Source organism: Pseudorca crassidens, chromosome 19, assembly GCF_039906515.1.
Source record: "Pseudorca crassidens isolate mPseCra1 chromosome 19, mPseCra1.hap1, whole genome shotgun sequence".
NCBI classification, from domain to species: Eukaryota; Metazoa; Chordata; class Mammalia; order Artiodactyla; family Delphinidae; genus Pseudorca; species Pseudorca crassidens.
The window spans coordinates 25,362,730-25,375,217 of record NC_090314.1 but is presented as its reverse complement, the minus strand read 5'-3'; the positions used below and the strand labels follow the sequence as shown (position 1 = coordinate 25,375,217).

Sequence of the window (12,488 nt, the reverse complement as noted above, 5' to 3'; positions counted from 1 at the left end):
GGATCCCAAGAACCTGTGCTCAAGAGTTTCTTCCCACTTCTGCCATCGCCCAAGCTTCCTGCTCGGGCAGGTAAACCACCTTGACTACTGCCTGCAGCGGGGCTCGGCGGGGGCGGAGCCGGCGGCCCCCCCGCCGCGGGCGAGTAAAGGAGAAGGCGGGCGGAGCGGGAGGCAAAAAGCCTACAGCACCCGGTATTCCCAGGCGGTCTCCCATCCAAGTACTAACCAGGCCCGACCCTGCTTAGCTTCCGAGATCAGACGAGATCGGGCGCGTTCAGGGTGGTATGGCCGTAGACGGGGGCGGGGGCCGACGGCTGCCTCTTGAGGCCCAGTTTCGCTGGCGCTGGCGCCTTAACGCCAGCCTGGCGGCCGGCCCGCCCCGGCAGGGCCCCCTCGCCCGCCCAGGCAGGGGGAACGGAGGTCTCGGGTATCGGGCGGTGGCGGAGGGTTTGGCGACCACCTCCCAGCCCAGGGCGGCCGTGACCCAGCAAACCCTTCGGCGCTTGGCGCCCCGCCCAAGATCCCGCACGTCGCTCACAGGGACGTGGCCCCGGAGGCTTCAGGGCCCGGGGCCCGCGGTCCCTTGGGCATCGGCCCTGCCCGCCCACGCGGCGCTAGGCGCAGCCCGGCCGCAGCCCGGGCCGGCCCTCCTGCCCGACAGCAGCCGGCCCGAAGCCACCGGGAGCCACCATTGAGTCGCCACGGCCCCTCAGCCCCGGCAAGGCCACCCTTGCCCCCACACCCCCACGCCGAGCTCAGGACCCCGCCCCTGGTGGCCGGCAGGCCCGGGGAAGCGGCCCCTGCCCTCGATCCCGCTCCCGCACCCGGCCGCGGTGACACGCCAGAGGGGCGGGGTGGTGGCGGGGCGGGCCTTTTGTCGGAGGGAGCTGTGGAGGGACACACCCGCACACAGGTGGCGGCGCCGGGGCTGGGCGCCGGTGGCGGCGGCCAGGTGCAGGTCGAGGGGCTCGCGGGCCGAAAGGACGGCCAGTGGGCCCGCGGCGGAGTCTGGGTCCGGGTCAGCCACCCCGGGAGCGTCTGGGGTGCGGCTGCCTTCCAGGGCCGCCTTCTGGCCGCCTGGCCGGCCGGGCCGGCGGGGTGCGCCCCCGCCGGCGCGCGCCGTGGTGGGAGGGGCCTGAGGAGGTGGGGCCTGCACCGGGGCCCGGCGGGGGCGGAGCCGGCGGCCCCCGCCGCGGGCGAGTAAAGGAGAAGGCGGGCGGAGCGGGAGGCAAAAAGCCTACAGCACCCGGTATTCCCAGGCGGTCTCCCATCCAAGTACTAACCAGGCCCGACCCTGCTTAGCTTCCGAGATCAGACGAGATCGGGCGCGTTCAGGGTGGTATGGCCGTAGACGGGGGCGGGGGGCCGCGGGCGGCCCCTTGAGGCCCAGTTTCGCTGGCGCTGGCGCCTTAACGCCAGCCTGGCGGCCAGCCCGCCCCGGCAGGGCCCCCTCGCCCGCCCAGGCAGGGGGAACGGAGGTCTCGGGTATCGGGCGGCGGCGGAGGGTTTGGCGACCACCTCCCAGCCCAGGGCGGCCGTGACCCAGCAAACCCTTCGGCGCTTGGCGCCCCGCCCAAGATCCCGCACGTCGCTCACAGGGACGTGGCCCCGGAGGCTTCAGGGCCCGGGAACCGCGGTCCCTTGGGCGTCGGCCCTGCCCGCCCACGCGGCGCTAGGCGCAGCCCGGCCGCAGCCCGGGCCGGCCCTCCTGCCCGACAGCAGCCGGCCCGAAGCCACCGGGAGCCACCATTGAGTCGCCACGGCCCCTCAGCCCCGGCAAGGCCACCCTTGCCCCCACACCCCCCCGCCGAGCTCAGGACCCCGCCCCTGGTGGCCGGCAGGCCCGGGGAAGCGGCCCCTGCCCTCGATCCCGCTCCCGCACCCGGCCGCTGTGACACGCCAGAGGGGCGGGGTGGTGGCGGGGCGGGCCTTTTGTCGGAGGGAGCTGTGGAGGGACACACCGGCACACAGGTGGTGGCCCCGGGGCTGGGCGCCGGTGGGGGCGGCCAGATGCAGGTCGAGGGGCTCGCGGGCCGAAAGGACGGCAACTGGGCCCATGGCGGAGTCTGGGTCTGGAGGGCTCTGAGCCTCCATCCGCTCTGGTGCCTCGGGTCTACCGGCCCGAAGCCTGGTAGCGCGACACCCCACCGGCCCACAGACGTAGCCTCCCCAGCTGTGCTCACAGCGAGTCCAACCGCAGCCTGCATCCCTCCACGGGACACTTGGATTACTCCAGCGATCCCCACGAGGTGCGGCACCCGGCGGCCGAATGGGCTGAGATCCTGCCCTTGCGGCGCCCTGTGGCCACCTCCGCCTCCCTCACGGTACTGGCCGAGGCCTCGGACCAGCGGGCCCCGGCTCCCAGCTCAGCGCTGCTCCTCCGCCCCTCTCACCTCCTGCCCGACATCCAGGCTACCGAGCACCCTCCACCCCCGCCCACCTTCATGCCACTCAGCCGGAACCCGGGAGGCAATGCCAACTACCAGGTGTATGACAGTCTGGTGCTGAAGCGGCAACCGCAGGAGGGCCAAGCGCGGGCCAACTCGCTGCTACCTTCCACCTCGGCCTCCAGGCCCTCTCTGCACGGGAGCCAGACTGGGAAAATGAACTTACCAGCAGCAAATGGGGGCAGGGGCAGGGGGCGGCAGGGCATGGAGAGAGGAATAAAGAGCGCCAGAGTCCAGGAAACATTGGTGGTCTGTGGCTTGGAAGCGCCACTCCTTCTGCCAGCCTGGGTCCCTGCGCTTGGCTTCCTGCAATAAGAAGCCAGTGTCCCCTTCTTGGCCTGAGGGTCCCTTTGGTTTAGTGGCCACAGTTGTGCCAGCAGGCCCCTCCTGGTCCTATACCATGCACTAAGTACATCTGCAGCTGCAGACTCCAAACCCCTGGTCTCTGGGCACCTCCTCTGTGTCTCAGCTGTCCCTGTCCACAGAGAGCCTCATACAAGAAGTTGCTTCCAAACTGGGAGGTTCCACATCTGGGCAGGTCCAGCTCCAGGCCCAGTGAAGGGCATGAAGAAGGCTGAGGCTCTGGACTCCAGCCAGGCCTTCAGCAGGCCTCTGAGGCCAAGGTCTTCCTAGTCTCAAGAGGGGCCAAGAGACGCAATGTGTCATTTGAACAAGTGAGTCAGCGGGCGGTGAGCGAATGAATGACCGCTCGAGGGGATGTATGCCGGCCACCGGGCCCTGTTTGACTGTCCAGGCTCAGCTTACCTGACCCTGGTTACCAGGGAATGCCACTCTGGGCCCTCCTTTTCATCCCCCTCCCTCACTGTGACCTCACCACCTGCCCCATTATGACCCAGTCTGGCTCCCAGTTAAAACTGGAGGGCAGAGGGCCCAGGCAGTCCTGGGACCAACGGCCATGGGTGAGCGAAACTACTACCGAGCCGAGCCGTTCACTGGCCCCATCCCCAGGAAATGCCAGGAGCAAGGATACTCAATTCTTCTGATCCCGGTCAGCTTCATCTTGCTCAACGTGGGGATCAACATGGTGACTATGGTCAGGGCAGGATCTGTGCAGCGCGGCTGGGGGAGCCCTGGGGTCTTGAAGGGGCTGAGGTGGGAGGGCTGCTGGGGTGTGACCGGACAAGGGTTGGATTTCAGGGCTCACCCTGCTCCCGGCCTCCCCCCTCCCCTTCTTCCCTCAACTCTGGAGGCATCTGAAGAGATTCTTGCGGGCACTTTTCAATCGTATTTTCCACAAAGGTGAGTGGGCGCCGGCGTGGGTTCAGGGGATGTGGGCCTGTCCCCTTTCTTCTATCCCTGCCTTGATTCTCAGCCCCTCAGGAACCCAGGCCCTGACCCATCTCGCCTTTCCCCACAGACAAGCAAGCCAGCTGTGTAGGCACCCATCGCATGTGCATGCGCTGCTCCGTGGATCCCAAGAACCTGTGCTCAAGAGTTTCTTCCCACTTCTGCCATCGCCCAAGCTTCCTGCTCGGGCAGGTAAACCACCTTGACTACTGCCTGCAGCGGGGCTCGGCGGGGGCGGAGCCGGCGGCCCCCCCGCCGCGGGCGAGTAAAGGAGAAGGCGGGCGGAGCGGGAGGCAAAAAGCCTACAGCACCCGGTATTCCCAGGCGGTCTCCCATCTAAGTACTAACCAGGCCCGACCCTGCTTAGCTTCCGAGATCAGACGAGATCGGGCGCGTTCAGGGTGGTATGGCCGTAGACGGGGGCGGGGGCCGACGGCTGCCTCTTGAGGCCCAGTTTCGCTGGCGCTGGCGCCTTAACGCCAGCCTGGCGGCCGGCCCGCCCCGGCAGGGCCCCCTCGCCCGCCCAGGCAGGGGGAACGGAGGTCTCGGGTATCGGGCGGCGGCGGAGGGTTTGGCGACCACCTCCCAGCCCAGGGCGGCCGTGACCCAGCAAACCCTTCGGCGCTTGGCGCCCCGCCCAAGATCCCGCACGTCGCTCACAGGGACGTGGCCCCGGAGGCTTCAGGGCCCGGGGCCCGCGGTCCCTTGGGCATCGGCCCTGCCCGCCCACGCGGCGCTAGGCGCAGACCGGCCGCAGCCCGGGCCGGCCCTCCTGCCCGACAGCAGCCGGCCCGAAGCCACCGGGAGCCACCATTGAGTCGCCACGGCCCCTCAGCCCCGGCAAGGCCACCCTTGCCCCCACACCCCCCGCCGAGCTCAGGACCCCGCCCCTGGTGGCCGGCAGGCCCCGGGAAGCGGCCCCTGCCCTCGATCCCGCTCCCGCACCCGGCCGCGGTGACACGCCAGAGGGGCGGGGTGTGGGGGGGCTTGGCTTTTGTCGGAGGGAGCTGTGGAGGGACACACCGGCACACAGGTGGCGGCGCCGGGGCTGGGCGCCGGTGGGGCCGGCCAGGTGCAGGTCGAGGGGCTCGCGGGCCGAAAGGACGGCAACTGGGCCCGCGGCGGAGTCTGGGTCTGGAAGGCTCTGAGCCTGCATCCGCTCTGGTGCCTCGGGTCTACCGGCCCGACGCCTGATAGCGTGACACCCCACCGGCCCACAGACGTAGCCTCCCCAGCTGTGCTCACAGCGAGTCCAACCGCAGCCTGCATCCCTCCGCGGGACACTTGGATTACTCCCGCGATCCCCACGAGGTGCGGCACCCGGCGGCCGAATGGGCTGAGATCCTGCCCTTGCGGCGCCCTGTGGCCACCTCCGCCTCCCTCACGGTACTGGCCGAGGCCTCGGACCAGCGGGCCCCGGCTCCCAGCTCAGTGCTTCTCCTCCGCCCCTCTCACCTCCTGCCCGACGTCCAGGCTACCGAGCACCCTCCACCCCCGCCCACCTTCATGCCACTCAGCCGGAACCCGGGAGGCAATGCCAACTACCAGGTGTATGACAGTCTGGTGCTGAAGCGGCAACCGCAGGAGGGCCAAGCGCGGGCCAACTCGCTGCTACCTTCCACCTCGGCCTCCAGGCCCTCTCTGCACGGGAGCCAGACTGGGAAAATGAACTTACCAGCAGCAAATGGGGGCAGGGGCAGGGGGCGGCAGGGCATGGAGAGAGGAATAAAGAGCGCCAGAGTCCAGGAAACATTGGTGGTCTGTGGCTTGGAAGCGCCACTCCTTCTGCCAGCCTGGGTCCCTGCGCTTGGCTTCCTGCAATAAGAAGCCAGTGTCCCCTTCTTGGCCTGAGGGTCCCTTTGGTTTAGTGGCCACAGTTGTGCCAGCAGGCCCCTCCTGGTCCTATACCATGCACTAAGTACATCTGCAGCTGCAGACTCCAAACCCCTGGTCTCTGGGCACCTCCTCTGTGTCTCAGCTGTCCCTGTCCACAGAGAGCCTCATACAAGAAGTTGCTTCCAAACTGGGAGGTTCCACATCTGGGCAGGTCCAGCTCCAGGCCCAGTGAAGGGCATGAAGAAGGCTGAGGCTCTGGACTCCAGCCAGGCCTTCAGCAGGCCTCTGAGGCCAAGGTCTTCCTAGTCTCAAGAGGGGCCAAGAGACGCAATGTGTCATTTGAACAAGTGAGTCAGCGGGCAGTGAGCGAATGAATGACCGCTCGAGGGGATGTATGCCGGCCACCGGGTCCTGTTTGACTGTCCAGGCTCAGCTTACCTGACCCTGGTTACCAGGGAATGCCACTCTGGGCCCTCCTTTTCATCCCCCTCCCTCACTGTGACCTCACCACCTGCCCCATTATGACCCAGTCTGGCTCCCAGTTAAAACTGGAGGGCAGAGGGCCCAGGCAGTCCTGGGACCAACGGCCATGGGTGAGCGAAACTACTACCGAGCCGAGCCGTTCACTGGCCCCATCCCCAGGAAATGCCAGGAGCAAGGATACTCAATTCTTCTGATCCCGGTCAGCTTCATCTTGCTCAACGTGGGGATCAACATGGTGACTATGGTCAGGGCAGGATCTGTGCAGCGCGGCTGGGGGAGCCCTGGGGTCTTGAAGGGGCTGAGGTGGGAGGGCTGCTGGGGTGTGACCGGACAAGGGTTGGATTTCAGGGCTCACCCTGCTCCCGGCCTCCCCCCTCCCCTTCTTCCCTCAACTCTGGAGGCATCTGAAGAGATTCTTGCGGGCACTTTTCAATCGTATTTTCCACAAAGGTGAGTGGGCGCCGGCGTGGGTTCAGGGGATGTGGGCCTGTCCCCTTTCTTCTATCCCTGCCTTGATTCTCAGCCCCTCAGGAACCCAGGCCCTGACCCATCTCGCCTTTCCCCACAGACAAGCAAGCCAGCTGTGTAGGCACCCATCGCATGTGCATGCGCTGCTCCGTGGATCCCAAGAACCTGTGCTCAAGAGTTTCTTCCCACTTCTGCCATCGCCCAAGCTTCCTGCTCGGGCAGGTAAACCACCTTGACTACTGCCTGCAGCGGGGCTCGGCGGGGGCGGAGCCGGCGGCCCCCCCGCCGCGGGCGAGTAAAGGAGAAGGCGGGCGGAGCGGGAGGCAAAAAGCCTACAGCACCCGGTATTCCCAGGCGGTCTCCCATCCAAGTACTAACCAGGCCCGACCCTGCTTAGCTTCCGAGATCAGACGAGATCGGGCGCGTTCAGGGTGGTATGGCCGTAGACGGGGGCAGGGGCCGACGGCTGCCTCTTGAGGCCCAGTTTCGCTGGCGCTGGCGCCTTAACGCCAGCCTGGCGGCCGGCCCGCCCCGGCAGGGCCCCCTCGCCCGCCCAGGCAGGGGGAACGGAGGTCTCGGGTATCGGGCGGTGGCGGAGGGTTTGGCGACCACCTCCCAGCCCAGGGCGGCCGTGACCCAGCAAACCCTTCGGCGCTTGGCGCCCCGCCCAAGATCCCGCACGTCGCTCACAGGGACGTGGCCCCGGAGGCTTCAGGGCCCGGGGCCCGCGGTCCCTTGGGCATCGGCCCTGCCCGCCCACGCGGCGCTAGGCGCAGCCCGGCCGCAGCCCGGGCCGGCCCTCCTGCCCGACAGCAGCCGGCCCGAAGCCACCGGGAGCCACCATTGAGTCGCCACGGCCCCTCAGCCCCGGCAAGGCCACCCTTGCCCCCACACCCCCACGCCGAGCTCAGGACCCCGCCCCTGGTGGCCGGCAGGCCCCGGGAAGCGGCCCCTGCCCTCGATCCCGCTCCCGCACCCGGCCGCGGTGACACGCCAGAGGGGCGGGGTGGTGGCGGGGCGGGCCTTTTGTCGGAGGGAGCTGTGGAGGGACACACCCGCACACAGGTGGCGGCGCCGGGGCTGGGCGCCGGTGGCGGCGGCCAGGTGCAGGTCGAGGGGCTCGCGGGCCGAAAGGACGGCCAGTGGGCCCGCGGCGGAGTCTGGGTCCGGGTCAGCCACCCCGGGAGCGTCTGGGGTGCGGCTGCCTTCCAGGGCCGCCTTCTGGCCGCCTGGCCGGCCGGGCCGGCGGGGTGCGCCCCCGCCGGCGCGCGCCGTGGTGGGAGGGGCCTGAGGAGGTGGGGCCTGCACCGGGGCCCGGCGGGGGCGGAGCCGGCGGCCCCCGCCGCGGGCGAGTAAAGGAGAAGGCGGGCGGAGCGGGAGGCAAAAAGCCTACAGCACCCGGTATTCCCAGGCGGTCTCCCATCCAAGTACTAACCAGGCCCGACCCTGCTTAGCTTCCGAGATCAGACGAGATCGGGCGCGTTCAGGGTGGTATGGCCGTAGACGGGGGCGGGGGGCCGCGGGCGGCCCCTTGAGGCCCAGTTTCGCTGGCGCTGGCGCCTTAACGCCAGCCTGGCGGCCAGCCCGCCCCGGCAGGGCCCCCTCGCCCGCCCAGGCAGGGGGAACGGAGGTCTCGGGTATCGGGCGGCGGCGGAGGGTTTGGCGACCACCTCCCAGCCCAGGGCGGCCGTGACCCAGCAAACCCTTCGGCGCTTGGCGCCCCGCCCAAGATCCCGCACGTCGCTCACAGGGACGTGGCCCCGGAGGCTTCAGGGCCCGGGAACCGCGGTCCCTTGGGCGTCGGCCCTGCCCGCCCACGCGGCGCTAGGCGCAGCCCGGCCGCAGCCCGGGCCGGCCCTCCTGCCCGACAGCAGCCGGCCCGAAGCCACCGGGAGCCACCATTGAGTCGCCACGGCCCCTCAGCCCCGGCAAGGCCACCCTTGCCCCCACACCCCCCCGCCGAGCTCAGGACCCCGCCCCTGGTGGCCGGCAGGCCCGGGGAAGCGGCCCCTGCCCTCGATCCCGCTCCCGCACCCGGCCGCTGTGACACGCCAGAGGGGCGGGGTGGTGGCGGGGCGGGCCTTTTGTCGGAGGGAGCTGTGGAGGGACACACCGGCACACAGGTGGTGGCCCCGGGGCTGGGCGCCGGTGGGGGCGGCCAGATGCAGGTCGAGGGGCTCGCGGGCCGAAAGGACGGCAACTGGGCCCATGGCGGAGTCTGGGTCTGGAGGGCTCTGAGCCTCCATCCGCTCTGGTGCCTCGGGTCTACCGGCCCGAAGCCTGGTAGCGCGACACCCCACCGGCCCACAGACGTAGCCTCCCCAGCTGTGCTCACAGCGAGTCCAACCGCAGCCTGCATCCCTCCACGGGACACTTGGATTACTCCAGCGATCCCCACGAGGTGCGGCACCCGGCGGCCGAATGGGCTGAGATCCTGCCCTTGCGGCGCCCTGTGGCCACCTCCGCCTCCCTCACGGTACTGGCCGAGGCCTCGGACCAGCGGGCCCCGGCTCCCAGCTCAGCGCTGCTCCTCCGCCCCTCTCACCTCCTGCCCGACATCCAGGCTACCGAGCACCCTCCACCCCCGCCCACCTTCATGCCACTCAGCCGGAACCCGGGAGGCAATGCCAACTACCAGGTGTATGACAGTCTGGTGCTGAAGCGGCAACCGCAGGAGGGCCAAGCGCGGGCCAACTCGCTGCTACCTTCCACCTCGGCCTCCAGGCCCTCTCTGCACGGGAGCCAGACTGGGAAAATGAACTTACCAGCAGCAAATGGGGGCAGGGGCAGGGGGCGGCAGGGCATGGAGAGAGGAATAAAGAGCGCCAGAGTCCAGGAAACATTGGTGGTCTGTGGCTTGGAAGCGCCACTCCTTCTGCCAGCCTGGGTCCCTGCGCTTGGCTTCCTGCAATAAGAAGCCAGTGTCCCCTTCTTGGCCTGAGGGTCCCTTTGGTTTAGTGGCCACAGTTGTGCCAGCAGGCCCCTCCTGGTCCTATACCATGCACTAAGTACATCTGCAGCTGCAGACTCCAAACCCCTGGTCTCTGGGCACCTCCTCTGTGTCTCAGCTGTCCCTGTCCACAGAGAGCCTCATACAAGAAGTTGCTTCCAAACTGGGAGGTTCCACATCTGGGCAGGTCCAGCTCCAGGCCCAGTGAAGGGCATGAAGAAGGCTGAGGCTCTGGACTCCAGCCAGGCCTTCAGCAGGCCTCTGAGGCCAAGGTCTTCCTAGTCTCAAGAGGGGCCAAGAGACGCAATGTGTCATTTGAACAAGTGAGTCAGCGGGCGGTGAGCGAATGAATGACCGCTCGAGGGGATGTATGCCGGCCACCGGGCCCTGTTTGACTGTCCAGGCTCAGCTTACCTGACCCTGGTTACCAGGGAATGCCACTCTGGGCCCTCCTTTTCATCCCCCTCCCTCACTGTGACCTCACCACCTGCCCCATTATGACCCAGTCTGGCTCCCAGTTAAAACTGGAGGGCAGAGGGCCCAGGCAGTCCTGGGACCAACGGCCATGGGTGAGCGAAACTACTACCGAGCCGAGCCGTTCACTGGCCCCATCCCCAGGAAATGCCAGGAGCAAGGATACTCAATTCTTCTGATCCCGGTCAGCTTCATCTTGCTCAACGTGGGGATCAACATGGTGACTATGGTCAGGGCAGGATCTGTGCAGCGCGGCTGGGGGAGCCCTGGGGTCTTGAAGGGGCTGAGGTGGGAGGGCTGCTGGGGTGTGACCGGACAAGGGTTGGATTTCAGGGCTCACCCTGCTCCCGGCCTCCCCCCTCCCCTTCTTCCCTCAACTCTGGAGGCATCTGAAGAGATTCTTGCGGGCACTTTTCAATCGTATTTTCCACAAAGGTGAGTGGGCGCCGGCGTGGGTTCAGGGGATGTGGGCCTGTCCCCTTTCTTCTATCCCTGCCTTGATTCTCAGCCCCTCAGGAACCCAGGCCCTGACCCATCTCGCCTTTCCCCACAGACAAGCAAGCCAGCTGTGTAGGCACCCATCGCATGTGCATGCGCTGCTCCGTGGATCCCAAGAACCTGTGCTCAAGAGTTTCTTCCCACTTCTGCCATCGCCCAAGCTTCCTGCTCGGGCAGGTAAACCACCTTGACTACTGCCTGCAGCGGGGCTCGGCGGGGGCGGAGCCGGCGGCCCCCCCGCCGCGGGCGAGTAAAGGAGAAGGCGGGCGGAGCGGGAGGCAAAAAGCCTACAGCACCCGGTATTCCCAGGCGGTCTCCCATCCAAGTACTAACCAGGCCCGACCCTGCTTAGCTTCCGAGATCAGACGAGATCGGGCGCGTTCAGGGTGGTATGGCCGTAGACGGGGGCGGGGGCCGACGGCTGCCTCTTGAGGCCCAGTTTCGCTGGCGCTGGCGCCTTAACGCCAGCCTGGCGGCCGGCCCGCCCCGGCAGGGCCCCCTCGCCCGCCCAGGCAGGGGGAACGGAGGTCTCGGGTATCGGGCGGTGGCGGAGGGTTTGGCGACCACCTCCCAGCCCAGGGCGGCCGTGACCCAGCAAACCCTTCGGCGCTTGGCGCCCCGCCCAAGATCCCGCACGTCGCTCACAGGGACGTGGCCCCGGAGGCTTCAGGGCCCGGGGCCCGCGGTCCCTTGGGCATCGGCCCTGCCCGCCCACGCGGCGCTAGGCGCAGCCCGGCCGCAGCCCGGGCCGGCCCTCCTGCCCGACAGCAGCCGGCCCGAAGCCACCGGGAGCCACCATTGAGTCGCCACGGCCCCTCAGCCCCGGCAAGGCCACCCTTGCCCCCACACCCCCACGCCGAGCTCAGGACCCCGCCCCTGGTGGCCGGCAGGCCCGGGGAAGCGGCCCCTGCCCTCGATCCCGCTCCCGCACCCGGCCGCGGTGACACGCCAGAGGGGCGGGGTGGTGGCGGGGCGGGCCTTTTGTCGGAGGGAGCTGTGGAGGGACACACCCGCACACAGGTGGCGGCGCCGGGGCTGGGCGCCGGTGGCGGCGGCCAGGTGCAGGTCGAGGGGCTCGCGGGCCGAAAGGACGGCCAGTGGGCCCGCGGCGGAGTCTGGGTCCGGGCCAGCCACCCCGGGAGCGTCTGGGGTGCGGCTGCCTTCCAGGGCCGCCTTCTGGCCGCCTGGCCGGCCGGGCCGGCGGGGTGCGCCCCCGCCGGCGCGCGCCGTGGTGGGAGGGGCCTGAGGAGGTGGGGCCTGCACCGGGGCCCGGCGGGGGCGGAGCCGGCGGCCCCCGCCGCGGGCGAGTAAAGGAGAAGGCGGGCGGAGCGGGAGGCAAAAAGCCTACAGCACCCGGTATTCCCAGGCGGTCTCCCATCCAAGTACTAACCAGGCCCGACCCTGCTTAGCTTCCGAGATCAGACGAGATCGGGCGCGTTCAGGGTGGTATGGCCGTAGACGGGGGCAGGGGCCGACGGCTGCCTCTTGAGGCCCAGTTTCGCTGGCGCTGGCGCCTTAACGCCAGCCTGGCGGCCGGCCCGCCCCGGCAGGGCCCCCTCGCCCGCCCAGGCAGGGGGAACGGAGGTCTCGGGTATCGGGCGGTGGCGGAGGGTTTGGCGACCACCTCCCAGCCCAGGGCGGCCGTGACCCAGCAAACCCTTCGGCGCTTGGCGCCCCGCCCAAGATCCCGCACGTCGCTCACAGGGACGTGGCCCCGGAGGCTTCAGGGCCCGGGGCCCGCGGTCCCTTGGGCATCGGCCCTGCCCGCCCACGCGGCGCTAGGCGCAGCCCGGCCGCAGCCCGGGCCGGCCCTCCTGCCCGACAGCAGCCGGCCCGAAGCCACCGGGAGCCACCATTGAGTCGCCACGGCCCCTCAGCCCCGGCAAGGCCACCCTTGCCCCCACACCCCCACGCCGAGCTCAGGACCCCGCCCCTGGTGGCCGGCAGGCCCGGGGAAGCGGCCCCTGCCCTCGATCCCGCTCCCGCACCCGGCCGCGGTGACACGCCAGAGGGGCGGGGTGGTG

At 69.3% G+C, this 12,488-nt stretch overlaps 7 non-coding genes across 7 annotated transcripts; all 7 read right to left on the bottom strand.

Moving 5' to 3' along the window:
- Window positions 1–177: 177 nt before the first annotated feature.
- Window positions 178–296, bottom strand: LOC137213495 (5S ribosomal RNA). The gene has a single exon (XR_010938133.1). It is a non-coding gene; the product is annotated as a 5S ribosomal RNA (ribosomal RNA).
- A 938-nt stretch (window positions 297–1,234) lies between these two features.
- On the bottom strand, window positions 1,235–1,353 carry LOC137213494 (5S ribosomal RNA). Its single transcript, XR_010938132.1, has one exon. It is a non-coding gene; the product is annotated as a 5S ribosomal RNA (ribosomal RNA).
- Window positions 1,354–4,054: 2,701 nt separating this feature from the next.
- On the bottom strand, window positions 4,055–4,173 carry LOC137213514 (5S ribosomal RNA). Its single transcript, XR_010938151.1, has one exon. It is a non-coding gene; the product is annotated as a 5S ribosomal RNA (ribosomal RNA).
- Window positions 4,174–6,871: 2,698 nt separating this feature from the next.
- Window positions 6,872–6,990, bottom strand: LOC137213493 (5S ribosomal RNA). The gene has a single exon (XR_010938131.1). It is a non-coding gene; the product is annotated as a 5S ribosomal RNA (ribosomal RNA).
- Window positions 6,991–7,928: 938 nt separating this feature from the next.
- Window positions 7,929–8,047, bottom strand: LOC137213492 (5S ribosomal RNA). The gene has a single exon (XR_010938130.1). It is a non-coding gene; the product is annotated as a 5S ribosomal RNA (ribosomal RNA).
- A 2,701-nt stretch (window positions 8,048–10,748) lies between these two features.
- LOC137213491 (5S ribosomal RNA) lies at window positions 10,749–10,867 on the bottom strand. The gene has a single exon (XR_010938129.1). It is a non-coding gene; the product is annotated as a 5S ribosomal RNA (ribosomal RNA).
- Window positions 10,868–11,805: 938 nt separating this feature from the next.
- LOC137213489 (5S ribosomal RNA) lies at window positions 11,806–11,924 on the bottom strand. Its single transcript, XR_010938127.1, has one exon. It is a non-coding gene; the product is annotated as a 5S ribosomal RNA (ribosomal RNA).
- Between the last annotated feature and the right edge of the window lie 564 nt (window positions 11,925–12,488).